The sequence below is a fragment of the Delphinapterus leucas genome, chromosome 7 (assembly GCF_059928025.1).
Source record: "Delphinapterus leucas isolate spDelLeu-1000000601 "Yukka" chromosome 7, BTC_Dleu_Yukka2, whole genome shotgun sequence".
Classification (NCBI taxonomy): Eukaryota; Metazoa; Chordata; class Mammalia; order Artiodactyla; family Monodontidae; genus Delphinapterus; species Delphinapterus leucas.
Genome location: NC_143135.1, coordinates 91,390,214 through 91,414,557, shown reverse-complemented (window position 1 = coordinate 91,414,557; position 24,344 = coordinate 91,390,214). Strand labels below are relative to the sequence as shown.

At 37.8% G+C, this 24,344-nt stretch overlaps 2 pseudogenes; both read left to right on the top strand.

The window, feature by feature from the left end:
- The first annotated feature begins 6,209 nt into the window (after nucleotides 1-6,209).
- LOC149748817 (NXPE family member 1 pseudogene) lies at nucleotides 6,210-8,228 on the top strand (annotated as a pseudogene).
- Nucleotides 8,229-16,424: 8,196 nt separating this feature from the next.
- Nucleotides 16,425-18,197, top strand: LOC111166917 (NXPE family member 4 pseudogene; annotated as a pseudogene).
- Nucleotides 18,198-24,344: the final 6,147 nt, after the last annotated feature.

The following is a 24,344-nucleotide window of genomic DNA, read 5'->3' as shown; positions in this document are numbered from 1 at the left end:
CACCAGAAAAGGATTCCTCGATAAGTGTATGGTAACATCCATGCTTCTTCATCCCCCATATCATATTCTGTAGATTCTACCTCTTAAGTATCTTTCGCATTTATCCATTTCTCTCCATGATTACTGCTCTTACCTGAGTTCAGATCATCATCATCTCATCTAGATTACTTGTCACAGATTCCTTTCTGCCTAGCCTACCCTCTCTAATCCATTGTCCACACTGCAGCCTGAGTCATCTTTCCAACGATCCAACTCCTTCCTACTGGTCATCTCCAATTGATCTCAAGATCAGGTATTCTCAGATATTCTCAGATATCAGGTTGGAGGAGCCCTTCATACTCCCTGAGTTGTGATCTAGTGATTCTCGGAAGCCTCCAGTTGAACAGACCTCCATAAACTGGGGTGTAAGCATGTTTCTCATATCAATCGTGGCAGTGTCAATGCCAAGATTTTCTCCCATTCCTCACAAACATACTTACTTCCTGGTCTGCCAGCTCTACCATAAGCTGCAAAACACTTCATGAGTCACTTTGGGAATTTACAAATGATAATTTATATGCCACCACAAATCCCAGAACCTGTGGGCCAATCCCTGAGACAACCTATCAGTTCCAGGCTCTTTGGCTACTTTGCTAACTTTCTGTAAGTCTCAGTCCATTTCCTTTTCCCTTTCCATTCTTTTTTTCCCCCTAGGGATCCATTTTTTTTCCTGGGAATTCACTTTCCCTAAGCTTGGCCATAGAGTGGAATGCTAGGTTCTCAGCAACCCCTTTCTCAGCAGTTTTCTAAGTCAAGCTTACAGTCTTTTCCCCTTAAGCTCCCAAAAAATACGCTAAGAGGAAGTAAAGTATGGATAGCAAACATGGAAAAATAACATGCATTTCAGATCTTACAGAGTTATTCAAGTGCTGGCTTCTGATCAATAGTCTTCGATTCCCTTCTGAAACAAGGGATTCCCTTCTGTTCTTTCCCTTTGATCTCTGATGGTACCCCTCACCAAATCTCTTCCTACCCAGTAAGTGTCCTTATGCCTAAGTCCCAGTAAGGATGAAAATGTGTTGATCCCTTCCTTTCTCTGGATTGAACCTGAAGAGACATCCATAGTAGCGAATCAGGTACCACTTATATCCGTTGTACTACCTGGCACCTGGGTCCCCATTCCCCCGTGTCCCCTTTCTGCCTGCTACCGCTTACCTACACATGTACACAGGATTGGAACAAAGAGTGAATCAAAGGGAGAGTAAGAGCTTTGAAGTAGGAGAGTCAGATAGTCTTTCATCAACTGGAGGAAAGAAATGCAGTGTATATTTATTCATGCATCAGACTGAACATGACTTTCTGCCAGCCACTTTGTGAGGTATTAGGGACACAGCAGTGGACCAGGCAAATGTATTACCTTCCTTCATAAAGCTTACAACCCTCGGAACGCAAGTTTCTAGGCAAAATGGAAGGTAAACATAGCAGAAAACATATATAAAGAGGGAAGCAGGAACCCTGTGAGAAGAGGTCTTCATGCCAGGCTAAGAAGCCTGAACTCCTTAGGTGAGTGATGGGGATTTTAAATAAACAACTTTAAAATAAAGGGTTTTAAGCAGTAATGCAGTTGCATTTGCAATAAGAAAGGATGCTCTGGCAGTTGTGTTGAAGAATTTAGATGGGATAAAATTGAGACGGCCTGGCTAGAGGCTGACAGTAATCTAAGAAAAATATTGTATGAACTTGAATAAGTGATGTGTAAGTAGAGAGAGAGGAGGACTTTCAGATTAGATAAATACTTTGAAACTAAAATTCCAGGACACACTGATTGCATGTGACAGAAGAGCAGAGCTGCCCTGGACTTCAAGGTGCTCCCAGAAAGGTAAATAGTTTTCCTAATGCATATACAATGGATATACAATAAAAAATCCTAATTCATATACAATGCCCAATAGATACAATATTTACAACAACCATAATAGCTTGCAGTTGTAGCAAATTTTAAATTATCCTTCACTCACAAGCTTCTATTACTTGTATTGTGTCAACAGACAGCAGGGTAATTTGTTGTCTTATATTTTTGAAGGTCCAGTATAGGAGTTGAAATGATGAAACATCTTAACCACATTGATGTCTCCTGATATAACAGTAAGTTTGCTTTGTCCTGTGGTAGGTGGTGCTTGGCATGGATCTTCTAAGAGACATTCTGACACAGAGGAAACTTTATCAGAATCAACCCTAACAATCACGATTTTCCAGGAACACCATTCCTAGCAGGGGTCTGTGGTGTCAATCACCTTGGATTTTAAAGAGAGAAATCAATTCAAGGAAATTATTTCAAACTCTTTTTATAACAGATTTCATCTCAATTTATCCCAAAGGGGAAAGTATTCATATCCTACATCCATATTTAAACCCAGGAATGCATCTCCTAGAGTCAGTGATTCTGTCTGGGGGACATTCTGTACAAATCTCTGATGGATACCCACAGCTTCAGAGTAGGAACATTTTGGTTTAGTTAGCCGAATTCTCTGTGGGCATACCTTCCTAACCTTTAGTGGATGCACTTAGCAGTTTTATATGGAGTTTTCCGTTTCATTAAATGTGTTTTAGTGTTAAACACAAAGCCATGTTACTTATGAAAGAACAATGTTTATACTTAGCTTTAAAATAACTTTCTTTAAAGCCTAAGAGTTTACCAATAACAATCATTTTGAGATGTACCTCAACTGATTTATTGCCTAATATTTATTCATTTATTCAGCAAATGTTTATTGAGATTCTAACAGATATGAGGCGTTATGGGCAAATGGAGAAAAATAAATGTTCAGCAAGGCTGCAATCTGAAAGACATTTAACCTACCAATTCTATGAAGGAAGTAAAAAGGCAGAAGGGCTTATGATAAGGTGGTATTTGACTTAGCCCCAAAGGATATCTGTAGACAGGGAATGAGGTGAAAGAGAAAACTCATAAAGATCATGGGTAAGGTTGCCAGGTTTAGCAAATAATAATACAAAGTGTCAGTTCAATTTCAGTAATTCCTAATTTCTTATGCATATGACATGAGATAAAGGGAAAATATTGCACGAGAAATACTGACACTAAAAAATTATTGCTCCTTAAAAATAATTCAAATTCAATTTAGTATTCTGTATTTTTTTAATCTGATAACTCTACTCAGGAGCAAAATCATCATGAACTTTGTTCAACAGCCCAAAGGAGTGAGAACATTTGGTGGAATGTAGTGAAGCATGAGGCTAAAAAAAGGAAGAAACTAAATCATGGAAGGCTCTCAAGTACAAAGCTGAGGATTTTAGTGTTTATTCAGTAAGTTTTTGAAAGCTACAAAAAAACAATGAAGGAAGAGAGTGATGCAATCTGCTTTGTACTTTAAAGAGCTAATTCACAATTTAACAAAATGTGCATGACCTACAGAAAGACAATTTAAATTGCTACTAAGTGATATAAAATAAAATTTATATAAATAGATGAAAAAATACTGTTTGTTTCTGGGTGGGATGACTTGATACTGAAAAAAATGTCAATCATCTCTGCATTATTTTCTTATTGTTGCTGTAACAAAGTATCTTGAACAACAAAAATGTATCTTCTTGAAACAACAAAAATATATCACCTTGCAGTTCTGTAGTTCAGTAGTTCAACATCAGTCTCACTGGGCTAAAATGAAGGTGTAGCAGGATGGCATTCCCTTCTGGAGGCTCTAGGGCAGAATCAGTTTCCTTGTCATTTCAGGCTTCTGGAGGCGGCCCACATTCCTCGCAGCCCCCTTCCTCCTTTTTTCAAAGCTACAATGGTGGGTCAAGTCCTCACACCACATCTTTCTGACCCATTTTTCTGCTTCCCTCTTCCACTTTTGATAACTAAAGCGATTCAGATTGGTCCCACCCAGATAATCCAGGATAATCTCCCAGCTCAAAACCCATACCCGTAATCATATCTGGAAAGTCCCACTTGCCATGGAAGGTAACATATTCACAGGTCTCAGGAATTATAAAGTAGATATTTTTGGAGGGCCATTAGTCTGCCTACCACAATCCCTAAACTAATCAATAAATACAATGGAATCTTAAAACTATTACTAACATACTCTTAAAAATATTCAAGGCTATTCTAAAATTATCAAGTAAAATAAACATGTAAGACTGATCATAAGAGAATTTGCTATATATTTGAAATAGTCCTGCAGAGAGCTTAGTTTGACACTTGGCAAAAATGAATACCCTGACACATTAATATTATACAAGATATGGTTTATGATAATAAACTCAAAGGCTATCTTTCTCACCAAAGTATGCCAGTGCATTATTAGGATGGGTATAGCAATGTTAAGTTTCCAGGGTTATGATATTCAGCCATCCAGGATGTGATGCTGTCAAACATCATAGAAGGTCAAACATGTCACATGGAAATTCCAACACAGGAATTTCATAGGATTATGAAAACTCTCTTTAGCAGGCCAAAATCACCAGGACTTAACAACTCCTCCAGGTCATCAAGGAATAGCTAATCCAGAATTTTTCCAGTTCTGCAATCAGCACCATTTTGCCATTTGTCCAAAGGTTACACGCACAGAACAACCATGTTGATGACTATTATGTGGACATTGACAACCAGAGGCCACAAGGCCTACGTGGGGCTAAGCACGGAAAGTGAAGCAGGTGGTCTCCCAATATCCGTTCCCCTCTCCCTCTTTAGTAATTGAACACCAGAGTTTTAGCTGGGTCCATTGTCACAAACTAAGGGCCACAGCCTTCTTTCAGCTAGTTAAGGCCATAACTAGATTTTTGCCAGGATTGTGAGTGGAAGTGATAAGGGAAACTTCTAGGTCATACGTTTAAAAGTAAAACAACTAGCCCTCCCCTTCCTACTGGCTGAACTGTAGATATAATGGTAAGAGATGAAAGAGCCATGTTAGACCGTGGGATTGAAGTCATAGGTTAAGAATAGCACCTTAATTGTGGTGATGGCATCATGGGTTGATGCATATGTTCAAACTCATCAAACTGTACGCATTAAGTATATGCGTTTTTTTGTACACCAGTTAAATCTCAGTAAAGTTGTAAAAGGAATAATAAAATTAAGAGTATCACACCAGCCCCCCCGAAAAAAGAACAGCAGAACAAGCAGACAGAAGGAACTGGAATCCCTGACACCATGCAACATCATATTAGCCCTGGCTTGCTCACTATATGACTGCTATGTGAGGGATAAATACGTTTGTATTTTTAAGTCATTATTATTTTCTTCCTATCTAATACAGAATATGATATTAATAGAGAAGTGCTGATGTAAACAAACCAAAATACGATGCATTGGTCTAGTGGTAGGAGAGTGACACAGCAAGTGACGAGGAAGCATGAGAGGTAAGGGATCTGATGATCTCTGTTACCCCAGAGCAAAACTCTTGGTGCACTGCTACCTGAGATACATTGGAAGACAGACCATGTGCCAAGAGAGCTTGTAATTCTAATGGAACTCGCTGGAAAAAATCTCAGAATATTGGTTTGTGTTGCTGCATGTCACTTTTAGCAAAATCCTATTTAAAAATATGAATTCAGGTTAGATATTTTAAGCTTTTTTGAAGTTTTAAAAATGTGGATATGTTATTTTTAAGCTATTTTTAAAATGTTTAAAAATATTCCTATAAAAAAAGTTCATAGAAAAAATAAATTATTGCTTCATTAATTGAGCAAGGCTAAGTGATTTTATACAAGGACACCAACTGTCAGACCAGTGATATTCAGGTTAGAGACCAAGGCCTAAGTCAGCACAGCATCAGCAAAGATGGCAAAGAAATGATAGAACTTCAAGATTCAGTTAATACAATTAAGATAAATGGATGTTTAAAAGGAAAACTCATTTACCTCCTGGGAGACTCTACCCTGTGGTAGTGGATGCACTACCTACTCAAAGTTGTAAAAAGTATGTAACTATTTTATATTCTTTTAGAAATTCAGGCTGGTATAAAAATACTTTTAATAAGTATTTAATAAGTATTAAGTATTTAATAAGTATTAAATTCAGGCTGGTATAAAAATACTTTTAATAAGTATTTAATATGTATTAAGTATTTAATAAGTATTAAATTCAGGCTGGTATAAAAATACTTTAAATAAGTATTTAATAATACTTTTAATAAGTATTCTCTCATTTTGGCTGTTTTATTTTCAACTTCGTTTATCTTTCTAGATTTGAGCCTTTTAATTTAGAATATATTGTATTCCCTCTTTCAGAAGAAATGTTGTTCCTGTCTATAAATTCCAATGAAAACTTTACATTTTGATTGACACTTCACACATATGAACAGGTACTCTACCCTAGAGAGTAGGGAAGATCCAGTCAGAAATAATCTTGATGGGTGAGCATTTGAAATGGTACGATATTCTTTTTAAAAATATTAATCATGTCCTTCTAGTTAAAAGGTTTATTTATTTTGTTATCAGCACTAAAATTTTTTATCTTCATGGAACTAGAATTTTTAAGAAACAATTCCCTCTGGATACAGAAAGACAGACACAGTCAGAGTCAGTGGGGAAAATATAGTTACCCTTTTATCACTTTCCTATTCTGTGATAGATGAGGATTATATCCCAGGAAACTGACCAGATATCAGCCATCATCGTCAAAGAAACACAGCCATCACCACACTTGGCTAGCACTTCAGACCCTTCTGCGTTGACATTTTTATTCGCAGGGCCATCAGTATCAGAAAGGCTATTGAATGACTATTCCTAAGAAGCCCGGACACTAAAATGATCCTTAAAACAGAAAACATCAGGGAGATACACATAGACACAAAGAGGTTTGGAGACATCCACGGTTAACATTCAATATCTTACCTTTCAAAAATTTCAGTGTAGGTGTCATTGATACCTAGGATAGCACCATTGCACATGGCACCAATAGTATCCACACACCTGATCATATGATTGGAAATCAGACTAACATGTACTTAAACTACATTTGTTAAAACAATATACAAAATCCCTAGGGACCAGTCGGCAAATAATCCTATTTGTATTGTCAGAGAAGTTTTACTTATTTTAGGGACAAAGAAAATCAAATTTAAAAGATTCCATCTGGGCAGGGAGGACACTTAAGAACAAAGACAACCAATATAGGCTGCAAAGCCAAAAAAACAGACATGAAGAATGATTATGCCATGCCCAGAGCTTGTCTACATGCGAATGTTTTTATTCTGTAAGTAAAATTTGGGTCATGATTTCTATTACTTGTGGAGGAAAGCATCCTATTTGATACTTTAGTAGGGTAAGAGAATAAAAGTGATCATCATGATGGTCTAAAACAGGGGTTATCTAACTTTTTCTGTAAAGGGCTATATAGTAAATGTTTTAGGCTTTGCAGGCCATTACCTCTGTCACAATTGCTCAACTCTGCCATTGTAGCATGAAAGCATAAATGTAGCCAAGACAACATGTAAACGAATGAGTATGGCTGTGTTCCAATAAAACGTCATTTATGGATATTGAATTTTGAATTTCATATAGTTTTATTCTTCTTTTGCCCAACTTTTTAAAAATGCAAAAACCATTTTTAGATGACGGGTCCCCCCCAAAAAAGTGGTAAAATGTATTTGACCTCTAGGCCATAGTTTGCCAGCACCTAGTTTAAAACAAAAATCTTGATAGACTTGAACACAAATTCTTTGGAGGTTGAGGGGAAAACTAGTAACAAACTAGGAAGAGAAGAAAGCTCCCATAACTTAAAATTTAGCCACCAGAAAACTACAATAAACATCACTTAGTGAATGAAACATAACAAACGCTTCTTACTAACGTCAGGAAGAAAACATGAATGCCTGTCACTATTGCTATTCAACAGTGTCCTGGCTGTATCTGTCAGAAAGAACAGAAGTAACTGTGCTGGTTATCTGATCACTCACTTTAAGAAACATTCTCTTTAAAAAAAACATTCTCATTTTAAAAACATTCTCTTTAAAAAAAGAGCTAAATATAAAAATTTAGAAGGTGACCTAATATAAGCTCAACATACAAAAATTAATAATTTCCCTCATAGTAGCAATAGATGATTAGAAAATATAATTAAAATCCCATGGTATCTTATGTTGTATTATATTTAATTTTAGAAATTTGGGACTTTTGACCTATTGTAAATGCATGTTTTAAAACCATCACTATTGTAAAACATAACAATATATTTAGGCGTGTACACAAAACTTAAAAGTACAACTCAGTAAACTATCAAAAACACTGAGTAACCCAAAAGATAGGAATAAATACAACAATGTGTAAGATACACACACACACACACACACACACACACACACACACACACCACTCTCCAGCCACAAATTGAAAGACTAAACAGACCTATAAATGCAACACAATTCCAATCAAAATCTGAACAGGTTGTGTGTGTGTGTGTGTGTGTGTGTGTGTGTATCTGTGTGCACATGCATAATTTGACAATATGATTCTAAAATTTCTAAGAACGTTCAAAGGGCCAAAAATACCAAGATACTTCTAAAAAAAGAAGGTTACAGAACTTACTTTTCCAGATATCGATACTTATTTTAAAGCTATTTATAGAATTATGACAGTGTGGTACTGGTGCAAAGAGAAACATGACAAATGAAACAGAGAACAGAACTCTTGGCTCCTGACAAATAGACCATTGCAGAGCAATGAGGGAAGCAGTGAGTGACCCTTTTCAATAAATAGTTCTGGGAAAACAGGGTACCCATATGGGAAAAATAAAATTGGACCCCTACAGTCCTTGGGAGATCATAGACATAAATGCGAAAAGCAAAGCAATAAAGCTTCTCGAAGAATACATCTCACACTCTCTGTAGTAAAGAGCCACGTTTTTGGACTTCCCTGGTGGTGCAGTGGTTAAGAATCCGCCTGCCAATGCAGGGGACACAGGTTCAATCCCTGGTACAGGAATATTCTACATGCCGCGGAGCAACTAAGACTGTGCACCACAACTACTGAGCCTGTGCTCTAGAGCCCACATGTCACAATCACTGGAGCCCGCGTGCCTAGAGCCGGTGCTCTGCACAAAAAGTCACCGGGATGAGAAGCCTGTACACCGCAACGAAGATTAGCCCCAGCTCGCCGCAACTAGAGAAAGCCCATGCGCACAGCAACTAAGACACAATGCAGCCATAAATTAATTAATTAATTAATTAATTTTTTAAAAGAGCCATGTTTTTAAAAATATCCAAAATCTCAGATGCCTGACTCACCACATGAGTTCAGTCACACCAGAACTATCAGCAAGATGAGTCCTCTTGCACGCCATGTAATGTCACATCACCATAAAAGTTTCTGAATGCATACTCTCAATCTCTGTACTTATCTCATCATGGATCAGTTAAAAAACAGTTCAGAATTAGCACAGGTCCTCAGAGCATAGTTTGATCAGCACAGTAATAAATAGTTCCTGGACTGTTGAAGATAATATAAGAAAATAACTTTATGGCTTCCAGGTAGAATGTTTCCTTAGACTGAATTCCAAAGACACTAATCAGAAGGGGAAATACTGGTAAGTTTTAGTACATTACAATCAGGAACAGCTATCAAAAGATACCATTAAGAGGGCAAAAAAATAAACCAAAAACTGTGAAAAGACATTTGGAATACATAGAATAAAGTACTTTCTCTTTTCTCTGTGTCCAGATAACTTAAAACCCCAGATTGATAAGTCAGACTATGTAAAAATAAAAACATTTTACATGTCCCCCCAAAAACCATAAGCAGAGTCAAAAGATAAATTACAGGGCTTCCCTGGTTGCGCAGTGGTCGAGAGTCCGCCTGCCGATGCAGGGGACATGGGTTCATGCCCGGGTCCGGGAGGATCCCACACGCCACAGAGCGGCTGGGCCCGTGAGCCATGGCTGCTGAGCCTGCGCATCTGGACGGAGCCTGTGCTCCGCAACGGGAGAGGCCACAGCACTGAGAGGCCCGCGTACCACAAAAAAAAAAAAAAAAAAAAAAAAAAGATAAATTGCAAATAGAGAAAAAACACTTGCAACTTACATCCTTGACAAAAAACTATTATGCCTATTATATAAAAAGTTCTTAAAATTGAAAAGAAAAAGGCCCAGATAGAAAAATTAGAAAAAGATAAGAGTAGACAATTTAGTTGAAGAAATGAAAATGGCCCTTAAACACAGAACAAGAAATATATATCTAAACTACACTGAGATACCATTTCTCTTCTATCAAGATGACAAAAATTCCAAAATTTGAAAACATATGATATTGATGAGACTGTGGAGAAACAGTCATTCTCAGACATCACTGATGGGAATTCAAAATGGTACAGCCCCGGTGGAGAGAAATTTGGCAATATTTGGGAAAAGTACATATGTATTTACCTTTTGACCCAGCATTCTCAAAGACACTAACAAAACTATGAAACGACTCTACACAGATTATTCATTGGAGCACTGTTTGTGATATCAAAAAGTTGGAAAACAAACAAAATGTGCATCTATAGGGGACCAAACAGATTATGACACATCTTCTCAAGATAACACAATGCCACCATAAAAAGGAATAGGGAGAGCTCTACAAACTAATGTTGTTAGTCTCAGGATATACTGTAAATGAGAAAAGTTGCAGTACATAGTGTGCAACCTCTTAGGTAATTAAAAGGTAAGGATAGACACAGCTGCATTTGCTTATAACTGCAATAACAACAACAGAACCACTGCATGAAAAATGATAAGTTAATCCATAAAGGCATGCAGAATTCAGAGTAGAAGGGACATGTATAGAAGCAAGACTCTCTTGTACTTTGTTACATAGTTTTGGTTTTGGAACCATACATATGATTTATGTATTAAAAACATTAAACCAAAAAGAAAAAAAATTCCTAAAAATGAAAAAATAAGTAAATAAATAAACCTAGCTGTAAGTCAAGTTGGTGACACAAAACTATGTTTTTCTGTGTTTCAGAGACTTAAGAACACAGCATTTTGACTGTACTTCCATGGTTGAATATATTCTAAGGAAACATAGAGCTAGAAAAAATTCCCAAGTTTCACACAACAGTCTTTTTATTAGAACTAATACTGATATTATTATTTTGTAACTGTTTTTTACATTTTATTGGATAAGGCAAATTTTTATGTTAGTGATATCAGGAAATGGAGTTTTTAATGAAAAAGAAAAATGCAAGTAAAAAGATTAAAGACGTTAAAACAAACTTTTCAAAAATTGAATTGGAAACATCTGTATAAATTCATGATTCTTTTTATTTTCAAATATACATATGTCCTAGCTCTATCCAGCGAAAAGGCCCAGAGCAAAAATAACCCATTAGCAATAATCACTCCTAGCACCTAGACTGTGGTCTCTAAGAAGACTTCCTCACTAAAAGGAACCAGGGATCCTTGGAGAAAAGAGTTGAGTTTTCTCCAAAAATTTACATGCAGCCACTTGCAATGCAATCACCTTGTCTTTGATTTCCCTCCTTTTGATTATGCTAATGACACATACTGAGAACTTCAAAGATCCCCATCAAGAAGATATTGAGGGACTTCCCTGGTGGCACAGTGGTTAAGAATCCGCCTGCCAACGCAGGGGACACGGGTTTGAGCCCTGGTCCGGGAAGATCCCACATGCCACGGAGCAACTAAGCCCGTGTGCCACAACAGCCTGCATGCTAGAGCCCATGAGCCACAACTACTGAGTGCGTGCACCACAGCTACCCTCATGCCTAGAGCCTGTGCTCCGCAACAAGAGAAGCCACCGCAATGAAAAGCCCAAGCACCACAATGAAGAGTAGCCCCGCCTCGTGGACAGCAACGAAGACCCAGTGCAGCCAAAAATAATTAATTTTTTTTTTAAAAAAGAAGAAGATATTGAAGCAACTGTAGGAAGAATGAGGTTCTGCTCTGAGAATCATTCATTAAATGAACACTTGTTTACTCAACAACTATTATATGGCGGCCTCGGGGTGTGGACATAAAGTTAAACAAGAGAGAATACCAGTCAGTATCAAACTATTGCAATACAGTGTGATACCTGCTACGAAAGGATGCTAGGGGAAACAGAGTCATGCCCCAGCATTGAGTCCAGAGAATGCTTCCGGAGGAAGTAATATCTGAAATAATACCAGAAAAATGAGTAGAATTCAGGGACGCAAAAGAAGGGTTACAAAGGGAGCAACCTAGAGGGAAAGCGTTCTGGAAGGAACAGCATGTACAAAAGGGCTCATCTTCCATGTGCCTTAGTATGCAGGCCCTCCCTTGTCTGCTTTGTTTTCAAATAAGATGATTCATAAAACACTGCTAGCACCTATATTAGGGCTACATGTATGGATCATCTTTACAACTGAAGGATTCCACAAAGATTTTTTTTTTTTTAAAGGTTCAGTTTCTCCACTTTCTCAATAAAACCTCTCTCAGAATTCAGCCTATCCCAGGTCAGACCAAGAACATGGCATTAAATTGCCTGGTGATATACTGAGGGTGGGAAAGTTTTTTTAATTGGGAAAGATTTAATATTCCCTCAGTTGTTAACGCCTAATTTTGTAACTTGAGAGACTAAAGTAAATGAGATGGATAGAGTTAAACTTACTTTGCCTTAACCTGTGTCCCCAACTAAATTTTATATTACTCTTGAGTAGAGATCTTGCTTTGGATGCCCCTTACTATGCCTAGTAAAGACAGATTCTAAAATGTCTGTTGAACAAATGGATAAATTGTCCAGTACATTTTAAAGAAATATCACAGTTTCTGAAATGCCTAAGAGTTTCAAAAATTTTTCAGTCTCCTCCCCTTGTGACCCAGCTCAGTCTTAGGGGATGAGGGTAACTATGGAATGGAACAGTCTCCTTCTAAACTATACATGCAAAATAGACTCCAGAGCTCCCTGAGCTGCCCTATAGGACAGGCTCTGGTTGATGTGACCAAATCTAGGAGTATCATGCTGCTCAGCCTCTGTACCATCCCCTAGGGTCGCAGTCACATAAACGAACAACACCTGCCCCACCACCATCACCACCACCACCACTACACACACACACACACACACACACTTGGAGGTGGGGCTGCAGAATGGTCAGATCACAAGCTTGAGAGTCAGATTGCCTGGACTTGTATCTTGACTTTGGCAGTTATTCTTCTTATGGCCATAGGCAAATTAGTTAATATCTTCCTGCTTCATTTCCTAATCTATGAAATAACTATAAGATAGGACTTACCTCATAGAGTTGATTGTTTCCTCATATTCACAAAATAATTATGTAGCTGGTTAAGTCTTCATCGCCTCCCAAAAAATTCTTCCATTGCCCAGAAAGAATTTAGATCCCACATCCAAATCAATTCAAACCTCAAGTCTTCTGGTGATTTTTTTCTTTCTACATACCAGGGACCTTCATATCTAATACATCTTGACAACACACTTCACAGGCCACACCTGGAACCTTGTTATCACCCAACTGATATCTCATACTTTTTAACCACAGACACTTAATCTTCTACATTTATTACACAGGCGTATCTTGTTTTATTGAACTTTGCTTTACTGCACTTTGCAGAGATTGCATTCTTTTAAGTTTTTTTTTTTTAATGTAGACCAATTTTAAAGTCTTTATTGAATTTGTTACAATATTGTTTCTGTTTTATGTTTTGGTTTTTTGGCCCCAAGCCATGTGGGATCTTAATTCGCTGACCAGGGATTGAACCCACACCCCCTGCATTTGAAGGCGAAGTCTCAACCACTGGGCCACCAGGGAAGTCCAGATATTGCATTTTTTACAAATTGAAGGTTTGTGGCAACTCTGAGTTGAGCAAGTCGATTGGTGCCATTTTTCCCACAGCATTTGCTCACTTTGTATCTCTGTGTCACATCTTGGTCATTCTTGCAATATTTAAAACTTTTTCATTATTATTTTATTGGTTATGGCAATATATGACCAGTGATCTTTATGTTACTCTTATAACTGTTTGGGGGCACCACAAATTGCACCCATATAAGACAATGAACTTAATTGATAAGTGTTGTGTGTGTTCCAGCTGGTCCACCCACCAGCTATTCCCCTCTCTTCCTCTCCTCAGGCCTCTCTATTCTGAGACACAACAGTATCGAAATTAGGCCAATTAATAACGCCCCCCTGATCAGTCAGCAGCCATCAACGTCAGGGCAAGACCCCCTACCAGCCAAAAGATGACAACTCACTGAAGGCAAGATGATGGTTAGCATTTTTAGCAATAAAGTATTTTTTAATTAAGGTATGGACATTGTTTTTTTAGACATAATGCTATGGCACACTTAAGAGATGACAGTATAGTGTAAACATAACTTTCATACGGAGTGGAAAAAAAATTCATGTGATTCACTTTAAGGCGGATATTCGCTTTGTGGCAATCTGGAATTAAATCCGTAATACCTCCAAGGTATGCCTGTACTCTCACTTTCATTACACCTTGAATTCACTCACTAATCCAGTAAACAAAAATGTCTTGAAGCCTTTTATGTCCCAGGCACTGTTTCCTTGATTCTTTCATTTTCTTTCAACTCATAAGACTCCGCCTGGCCCCGATTTTCCTTTTCTTCCCAACATAGGTTCTGTAGCTAATTACTTGAACTGTTTTCTCCCCTAAATCCTCAAATTCATTGAACACATGTTTTTCTGTTTGAAGTCTCAGTTTCCTAGAAGGAAAGCATATTTTAATTCTTAATTTGTCCCTTGTACAGTTGCGTTTTTCTGAAGGTTAAAGAAATAATAAGCAAAATTGCTTCTCTAGATATCATACACTGCTGGAGATTACAAGTTAATTTGTATTCTCACCTTATACCACGTATCAAATGAATCTCAGGTTATTTATAGATTCAAACTTTTTTAAAAAAAATCTAACTATTACAACAAACACAGGGGATATAGTCCTTATGAACTCTTCTTTTTAAAATGCAGAAGACCAGCCTCAGTTAAACAAGGGATAAATGATGAAAAACTCTTACAAATAGAATGACATCAATTACCGAATCCACTAAACTATAGTACTGGCCAAAACCAAAACAAAACTAGGGAGATTATGGTGGAAAACCATAAATGTTGTGTGTTCTGACACACAAATATTATAAACTCTGATAACACAGAAATGTTATAAATAACAAAAGATGGAGGAGGGCAGGTGGAGAGATTTCCTTATCATTTTCAGCCTGGTATTTAAAGATACTTTTTAAAGCTAATAAGTACACACACATATATATACATAAATATTAAAAATATGTGTTTTAATAAATAAGTTATACATAATACAATTATATATTATGTATGTATTACATACAGTACTTACATATACTATAGTATAATATGCTAACATTATAGATAATATATAATATATATTATATAGTACTATATATATCATAGTATATATAGAATATTCTGTATACAGTTATACATATAACTTTATTAAAACACACACTTTTAAGGAAATAGGGTGAACACAAAGATAAATAATTTAAAGAACAAAAATACAGTAGTGGAGAGGAGAAAACTGGGGCAAGACAGTGTAAATAATTTTGGTCACTGCTTATGGTAGGGAGTCAACAGATATTGCTGAAAAAAGAATATTAAATGTGTTATGTAAATCTGTTGCACGTATTTGTTATATTATATAAAGAAAATTACGAGAACGAAAACACAAACCTGGACTTCCTGGTGGTCCAGTGCTTAATACTCTGCGCTTCCACTTCAAGGGGCATGAGTTCCATCCCTGGTCAGGGAACTAAGATCCCACATGCTGCGTGGTGTGGTCAAAAGAAAAAACCCACAAACTTTTCCATATTTTAGGACATACACATTAAAAAAATGCCCTTAAATTTCAACCCAGTAATTCCACTTCCGAGTAAATGTACAAGATTATTAATTTCCGTATTAGTAGAAAATGAGGAAAATCTGTACGTCCACCAACAGGTGACTGTTAAAGAATGATACATCCATTCAATGAAATACTTTGAGTCCATCTAAATGGATGACTGAAGCAGCTCAGTATGTGCTAAAATGAAGAGATATTCAGAATATATCCTTACATTAAAAAGCAAGGCACAGAACAATGCATATGTTACCATTTATGTAAAAATAAAAGAGAATATATGTAGTGTGTGTGTGTATGTGCACACACATGTGTATATATACATAGGCTCTGGAAAGATATTTATAAAAGAGATAAGAGTGATTAATCCTGGGAGGAAAACTGTGTGGCAGGAGACAGGAATGAAAGAGGGAGGCTCCTTTCATACTTCTTTCCATTTTGTATCTTTTCAATTTTGTACCTTGTTTATGCGGTACCTACCAAAAGAACTTGACATTTCACTATTAAAAATGTTTATTTTTTTATTATGATTTTTCCTTTCATTTCATTAGGACACAGACATGGTGAAATATTTCTTAATATTTAATTCTTTCAATGTACTGTTGTAACCACTTCTTAATCAAAAGAATTCTTTTAATATTTTTTAATATCTTTAAATATTTTTTAATGGGCTTTAATAGCCTATGGAATAGTAGTGGAATAGTAATGGAACAATTGACACATAGGTTTTACCAAAAGCTTTCTGTACTTTAATTATGGAAATACCTTGGTGGTAATATATTAATAAAGATATAAATCCAACCTTAAGGTTAACAGAGACAGGCTCAGCTGTGTACACAGAATATGTCTCAGTCTTTGTCATTTCAAGTTTGGTGTGAATAAGAGATGCCTCCCTTTATGCATCACAGAAATACCTTCAAAATGGTCTTACACCATGAAGTACCACTGGATCCAGCAGTTTCACCAACAGAGACTGAGCTGAGAATAAAGGGGATCATGGAGAAACTAGACCAGCTGATCCCACCCAGACCCTTCACCCACGTGAGCTCCACCACCAGCGCCACACACAGCAAAGCCACCCTCCTCAGCCCTCAAGACACATATGGCAGGGGGGATCAGCTAGGCGTCCTGCTGGAGGTGAAGGACCACTTGGGACGCAGGAAGGAATATGGCGGGGGGTTCCTGAGGGCCAGGATGTCCTCCCCAGCCCTGAAGGCAGGCGCTTCGGGAAAGGTGACAGACTTCAACAATGGCACCTACCTTGTCAGCTTCACCCTGTTCTGGGAGGGCCGGGTGTCTCTGTCTCTCCTGCTCATCCTCCCCAGTGAAGGGGTGTCGGCTCTCTGGAGGGCAAGGAACCAAGGCTATGACAGGGTGATCTTCACAGGCCAGTTTGCCAGTGGCACCTCGCAAGTCAATACTGATTGTGCCCTCATTTTAAATTCAAGTGCTGAACTATGTACCTGGATACTCATGACCAAGCAGCCTTTTACTGAAGTCTACAAATAATAAATGTTGGAGAGGGTGTGGAGAAAAGGGAACCCTCCTGCAATGTTGGTGGGAATATAAGTTGGTACAGCCACTATGGAAAACAGTATGTAGGTTCCTCACAGTTGCCATATGATACAGCAATCCCACTCTGGGCATACACCCAGACAAAACTATAATTCAAAAAGATACATGCACCTCAATGTTCATAGCAGCACTATCTACAATAGCCAAGACATGGAAACAATCTAAATGTCCATCAACAGATGAATGGATAAAGAAGATGTGGTATACACACACACACACACACACACACACACACACACACACACAATGGAATATTAGCCACAAAAAAGAACAAAATAATTCCATTTGCAGCAACATGGATGGAACTAGAGATTATCATACTAAGTGAAGTAAGTCAGAAAGAGAAAGACAAATACCATATGACATCACTTATATGTGGAATCTAAAATATGACACAAATGAACTTTTATGAAACAGAAACAGACTCACAGACATAGACAATAGACTTGTGGTTGCCAAGGGTAGTGGGTGGGGAAGGGATGGAGTGGGAGTCTGGGATTAGCAGATGCAAACTATTATATATGGAATGGATAAACAACAAGGTCCTACTGTATAGCACAGGGAACTATATCCAATATCCTGTGATAAACTATAATGGAAAAGAATATGAAAAAGAATATATATGTATATGTATAACTGAATCACCTTGCTGTATAGCAGAAATTAACACAACATTGTAAATCAACTATACTTCAACAAAATTTTGTTTAAAAAGAAGCCTTTTACTATGTGAGGCCTCAACACATGCTCTGTGAGGCCCTGATCATGTGACCACCAGAGACTCAGTCAAGAAGGGTAGAGACTTTTACATAGCGCAAGCAAGCTTTCAAACTAATGTGCATTGAGACATTTTCCTATAGCAACCACTCCAATCATTTTAATTAACAGTGAGCACTGCACTCTCAATGTTCAAATACCTATGTGTTATCAGCATTATTCTCCTAAAGGCCACAGTTCTATCAGGTGATTTTCTCCATACAGGTGGTTCAGGCCTGGGGATGGATGGTTCCCTGCCCTTGTAGGCCCCAAAGTACTGCATCATCCCGTGTTGGTTTCCTTAAATCTCGCCTTTATTAAACTCTCCTGGGTCGCCAAGTTTGCGCCTGTCATGTTTCCTCCCGGGCTCCTGAATGAGCCAGAGGAAACTTCACGTGCAAATTTACTAAAAGGGCGTTTACAAAATTGAAAGAAGGTAATGCGGCTGGGGGCTAGACAAGGAGGAAGATGATGAAAGATGAGGAGGGAAGGTGGCCGGGGCCAGCCATATCATGAAGAATCTGTTAAAGGAGTTTGGATTTTATTTCAAGTAAAATAGGAAGATATCAAAGTGTTCCATGCAGGAAGATAGTCTTCTTTCTTATTAATCTGTATTTTATTAAACTAATACATATGCATTGTCCAAAACATCAAATTGAGCTCACTACAGCATCAATTGTACCAAAACCCAACAGTTTCTACCACACTCTCCCCATCCCCCCATACAATCGCTCTGAATTATTTTAACTGTTTTAAACATTATTTACCACCATATTTTTTAGCTACTATGCTTATGTAGCTTGATCAACTTAATTTTCTAAACAAATCTCAATTTTATGAAAAATCGACTCAATTTTCTGAATAAATCTCAATTTTCTGAACAAATCAGGGATTTTCTCAGGTAAAAGAAGCCCAGAGGCAAAGCAGGGATGGCACACAACCCAATACGCCATCAAGACCCATCTGAGCCCTTTCTGCTCTAACTCCCCTCATTAGCACATGACTTTCTCTCTCATCCTTGTCACCTCAGTGTCTCAAGATGGATGCTGCACCTCCAGCAACTCAACTGTATTCCAGGCAAGAAGAGGGAGGGCAAAGGACACATTTCAGCTGCATCTGCCACCCAATGACTTCTGATCATGTGTCACATGTATCACTGGCCAGATTGATATAAAATGACCACTCTTACTGACAAGAAAGGCAAGGAAATAAAATTCTTTTGCTAAGCATGTTGCTACCGTATGTTCTGTTAGGAGAAGAATGGACCCCAGGTAGGTCTCTAGCAGTGTCTGTAACACTGCTATGTCTTCCTTTTGCCATTTTGGCATGTTATATCAATTCCCTAGGTTGGTTGTAAAAGATTTCGTTCTCTTACATCACACTTGCACCACATTTTCCTTTACTACTTTCTCTAACTATACACAAGGGCTTTACTAAGTTAACTTAGTGGCGTTTTGCATTGCTAATTAAATTTTGCTATCTGCTGAGCCAAGTAGTACACCTTCCTTACCCTCTCCAAAAAAATACAAATTTTTTGGTTTTACTGGAATTTCATTTGCTTCGTTTTCTATGTATTTATCTTTAATTTGTCCACATCCTCCATCATAACTGTCAAAATTCTTCCATTCTTATTTTCCAAAACATTGACGGCATCAGATAAGGTTTCAAGTCTATCTTTATCCCTGCAGAATTCTTGCCCGGAGCCCTTTGCCACCTATTCTGGTTGGGGATGACTGCTTTCCACCTGCTATACAAGGAAGAAAAAGACCTAGGAACTCCTCACCACTTCCCTGTACAGCATCTCTGGTCTCCTGAGTTTACTGCTCATTTGGCTTAAGCATATCTTTCAAAAACTTTCTTAGAAAAGAAAAATATAATTTTTACTTCTTGCTTATCTAAAAATATCTTTATTCTACCTTGGCACTTTTTGGAAAGTTTGGTTGGGTTTAGATTTCTGAGTTGATTAATGATTCTCCTTCAGAATTTTAAAGTCCGTTATTTTTCAGTTTTCTCTAACTACAGAGTTTGGTGCCATTATGATTCCTAATACTTGCTATGTCCTCTGTTTCTCTCCTCACCTTTTTTCTTCAAATCATCTCTATACCCTGGTGTTGTGATTATTCAATTTAAGGTCGGTAGGAGTAGGGATTTTTTTAATTTATTGTGCTGGACACACCCTAGATCTTTTCAAACTGGAGGCTAGTGCTCTTAATTTCAGAAATATTGTATTTTCCTGGTATTTTCTCTATTTTCTCCTTCTGGAATTCCTAATAGTCTATTATATCTCCTGGATTTACCTTGTAAACTTAAGTTTTCTACTGTATACCACTGTATCTTTTGCTATATTTTCTGCCAGATTTTCTTGATCTTATCTTTTAGCACTTCTGTTGTTGATTGTTTTTTTTCCATCACTATATTTTTTTTTCATTTTAGAGCTCCTAATTGTTCTCTGGTTATACTTTTTCACAGCATCCCATTATTTCCTGGATGCAATATTTTCTCTTACATGACGAAAACATTCAGATTATTATTATGATGTGATAAATTTTTTGAAATTTTATTTTATTCTTTACTTTGTCCCTGTTGCTTCTGGGTTTCTTTTATCTGTGTGATTATTTAGTCTCTCTTTCAAGTAGGAGGTATTCATCAAATACCTGAAATCCTTAGATGTCTGCTCATATCTTTTCATTGGGCACTTGAAAATCAACACGGATGCTCTATGTACATGGATGGGGCTGGTCAACAGGAACATCTCACTGTGCAGTGATAAGGTGGCAAAAGGCCTATTCAGTGGACTACACACACACACACACACACACACACACACACACACACACACCAGTACCTGGAAGCTTTTCTCTTGGCCCGTCCAATTTCTCAAGAGAAAAACATCCCCTAATCTCTGAGGAGTCCAGCTCCTGTCCAAAATCCTATGTATGATCTTTCAGGCCTGACCACAGGTAACTGCAAAGGCTTTATCTGACAGGTCTCATGGGGAAAGCTGTCCCACGTCCCACACCAGACCTAGTACACAGCCAGTGTTTGGCGGTTTCTGGAGGTAGTTACAGTCAAGGACGCAGACTTCCAGCCATGCTCTTTTGCATATCTTCACTTAGAAAGGTGCCTGACAAATAGTGAGCACCCAATAATATTAGCTGAACAAATGAAGTGTCTGCAAAGTGGCACCATGCTAGGCACTGGGGATACAGTGATTGTACCAGCACCTGGCCTCATGGAGCTTATATTCTAGAGGAGGAATCTGAGGCTAACGGAGGGACCCTAAGCTCATCTGGATGTGTGGTAGGGGGAAGGGCAGTCATGGAAGCCTTCCTTGAGAAAGCAGTATTTGAGCTGAGATATAAAAGTTGGGAAGGTGATAGAGATGGGGATGGGGCAGAGAAAAAGAAAAGCATCTGAAAATCCAGGAGGAAGGGTAAAGCATGGTGTGGCCATATCATAGTGCCGTATTATGGGAGAGAGTGATGTGAAATGGAGCTGGAGATATTGGGGCGGGGAGAGGGGGAGGGCAGGCGGCAGTGTGGAATGAAATCCACACCAAAGATTTTGGTCTATTGTAAGGAGATAGTAGACCATTGAAGGGTTTTTTTGTGTAGGGAAATGGGGGAGGGGAACATAATCAGATTAACTTTAAAAAAAAAAAAAGATCCATCTAGCTGCAAATTGGATGACAGGTTAGAGTGGGTCAAGAGTATTTGTGATTTGGGACAGAAGAAAAATGTTCTACAGTTAGGTTTTAGAGATGGCTGCATATACTAAAAACTACTGAATTGTACACTTTAAATGGGTAAATTCATGCTATGTGAATTATATCACAATAAAGCTGGTTTGTTGGGGTAACTTTTTTTTTTAAGTAAATGTGAGGAAACAAGTTTTCAGGCTATTCCTGTAACCTGGATGATAGGATGATAATATAAGCCAGGGTGACACTGGCAGAAATAAAGAGGGGTAGGGAGATTCAGAAGATATTTAGCAGGCAAAATAAAAATGGACTTGTTTAATGGAGATGTTGACCGAAAAAAAATGCACAACCTAAAAGTTGAGAATTATGTTTTCTTTGATGGACAAAACTGAGGACTGAAAAGCTTGGAAGACAGTCTCTCAGATAGCTCTGAGGGACAGCTCCAAAGAGGTAAGGGAGGAGCGAGGATATATAGGGGTTTTTGCAACAAAAACCAGGTAGTTGGAACATCAAAAGATTACTGTTGATTAAAGAAAACCAGATATCTCAAGTTAATGAATTTAGTGAGCTTTTTTGTGTATGGGAAGATGCAAGAGTCTGGGCTATTGAAATCATTCCTTTTATATGCACCTTAACCATCTAGGTAGGGCCAGTGCCCTGCTTTCCATCCTGACTTCCCTCAGGGCGCACAGTAGGGGGTGGCTGCAGTGGCCTAGGGCTTGATGGTGGCAACATCCTTTGTTTACTGATATGGCAGGCAACATTTTTCATCCACAGAGAGGAGAGAACAAGAATATACTTCTAACCCTCACATATACGGTCAAATGATTTTTGACAAGGGTGCCAAGACAATTTAATGGATAAAGGACAGTCTTTTCAACAAAAAGTACTGAAAAAACTGGATTCCGTATGCAAAAAGAATGAAGTTTGATCCTTACCTTAGACCATGGAAAAAAATTAATTCAAAATGGATCAAAGGCCTACATTTAAGACCTAAAACTATAAAGCTCTTAGAAGAAAACAAGGAAAGCTTTATGACATTGGATTTGGCAATGATGTCTTGGATATAACACCCAAAGCACAGGCAACAAAAGCAAAATTAGGTAAATTTGACTACATCAGAATTTAAAACTTCTGTGCATCAAAAGACACAATCAACAGAGTGAAAAAGCAACCTATGGAATGGAAGAAAATAATTGCAAATTAAATACCTGATAAGGAGCTAATATCCAGAATGTATTAAAGAACTTTTACAACTCAACAACACAAATCCAAACAACCTGATTTTTTAAATGGGCAAAGGACTTGAAAAGACATCTCTCCAAAAAAGATATGGCCAACAAATGGCCAACAAGCAAAGAAAAGATGCTCAATATCACTAATCATTAAAGAAATGATTTAAATGACTAATCATTTAAAGAAATGTAAATCAAAACCACAATGAGATACCATCTCACACCCATTAGGGTGGCTGCTATAGAAAATTTTTAAAAACAGAAAATAACAAATGTTCACGAGGAGGTAGAAAAATTGGAACCCTTGTGCACTATTGGTGGGAATGTAAAATGGTGTGGCCACCAGAGAAAACAGTATGGCAGTTCCTCAAAAAATTAAAAATAGAATCACCAAATGACCTAGCAATACCACTTCTAAGTATATATCCCCAAAAGAATTAAAAGCAGAGTGTCAAAGAGAATTTGCACACCCATGGTCATAATAGCTTTACTCATACCAGCCAAGAGGTGAAAGCAAACCAAATGTCAATCAACAGACGAATGGATAAACAACACGTGGTTGATACACACACACACACACACACACACACACACACACACACAGAGGAATATTATTCAGTCTTGAAAAGGAAGGAAATTCTGACACATGCTATAACATGCATGAACCTTGAAGACATTATGCTAAGTAAAATAAGCCAGTCACAAAAAGACAAATGCTGTATGATTTCACTTATATGAAGTATCCAGAGTAATCAAACTCATATAAACAGAAAGTGGAATGGTAGTTGCCAGCGGCTGGGAGGAATAGAAGAATGGGGAATAGTTATTAATGCACATAGAGTTTCAGTTTTGCAAGATGAAAAAGTTCTGAAGATTGGTTGCACAGCAATGTGAATATACTTAACATTATTAAGCTGTACACTTAAAAACAGTTAAGATGATAAATTTTATGTTTATATGTATTTTTCTGCATTTTAAAATATATATATACTTTTATTTCTTCTAACACAGTAGAGACAATGTAATCTAAAAAGACATCTGCTAGGACTTCCCTGGTGGCGCAGTGGTTAAGAATCCGCCTGCAATGCAAGGGACGTAGGTTCAAGCCCTGGTCCAGGAAGATCCCACATGCCGTGGAGCACATGTGCACCACAACTACTGAAGCCTACACAGCTAGAGCCGGTGCTCTGCCACAGGAGAAGCCACTTCAGTGAGAAGCCCGCGCACCGCAACGAACAGTAGCCCCCACTCGCTGCAACTAGAGAA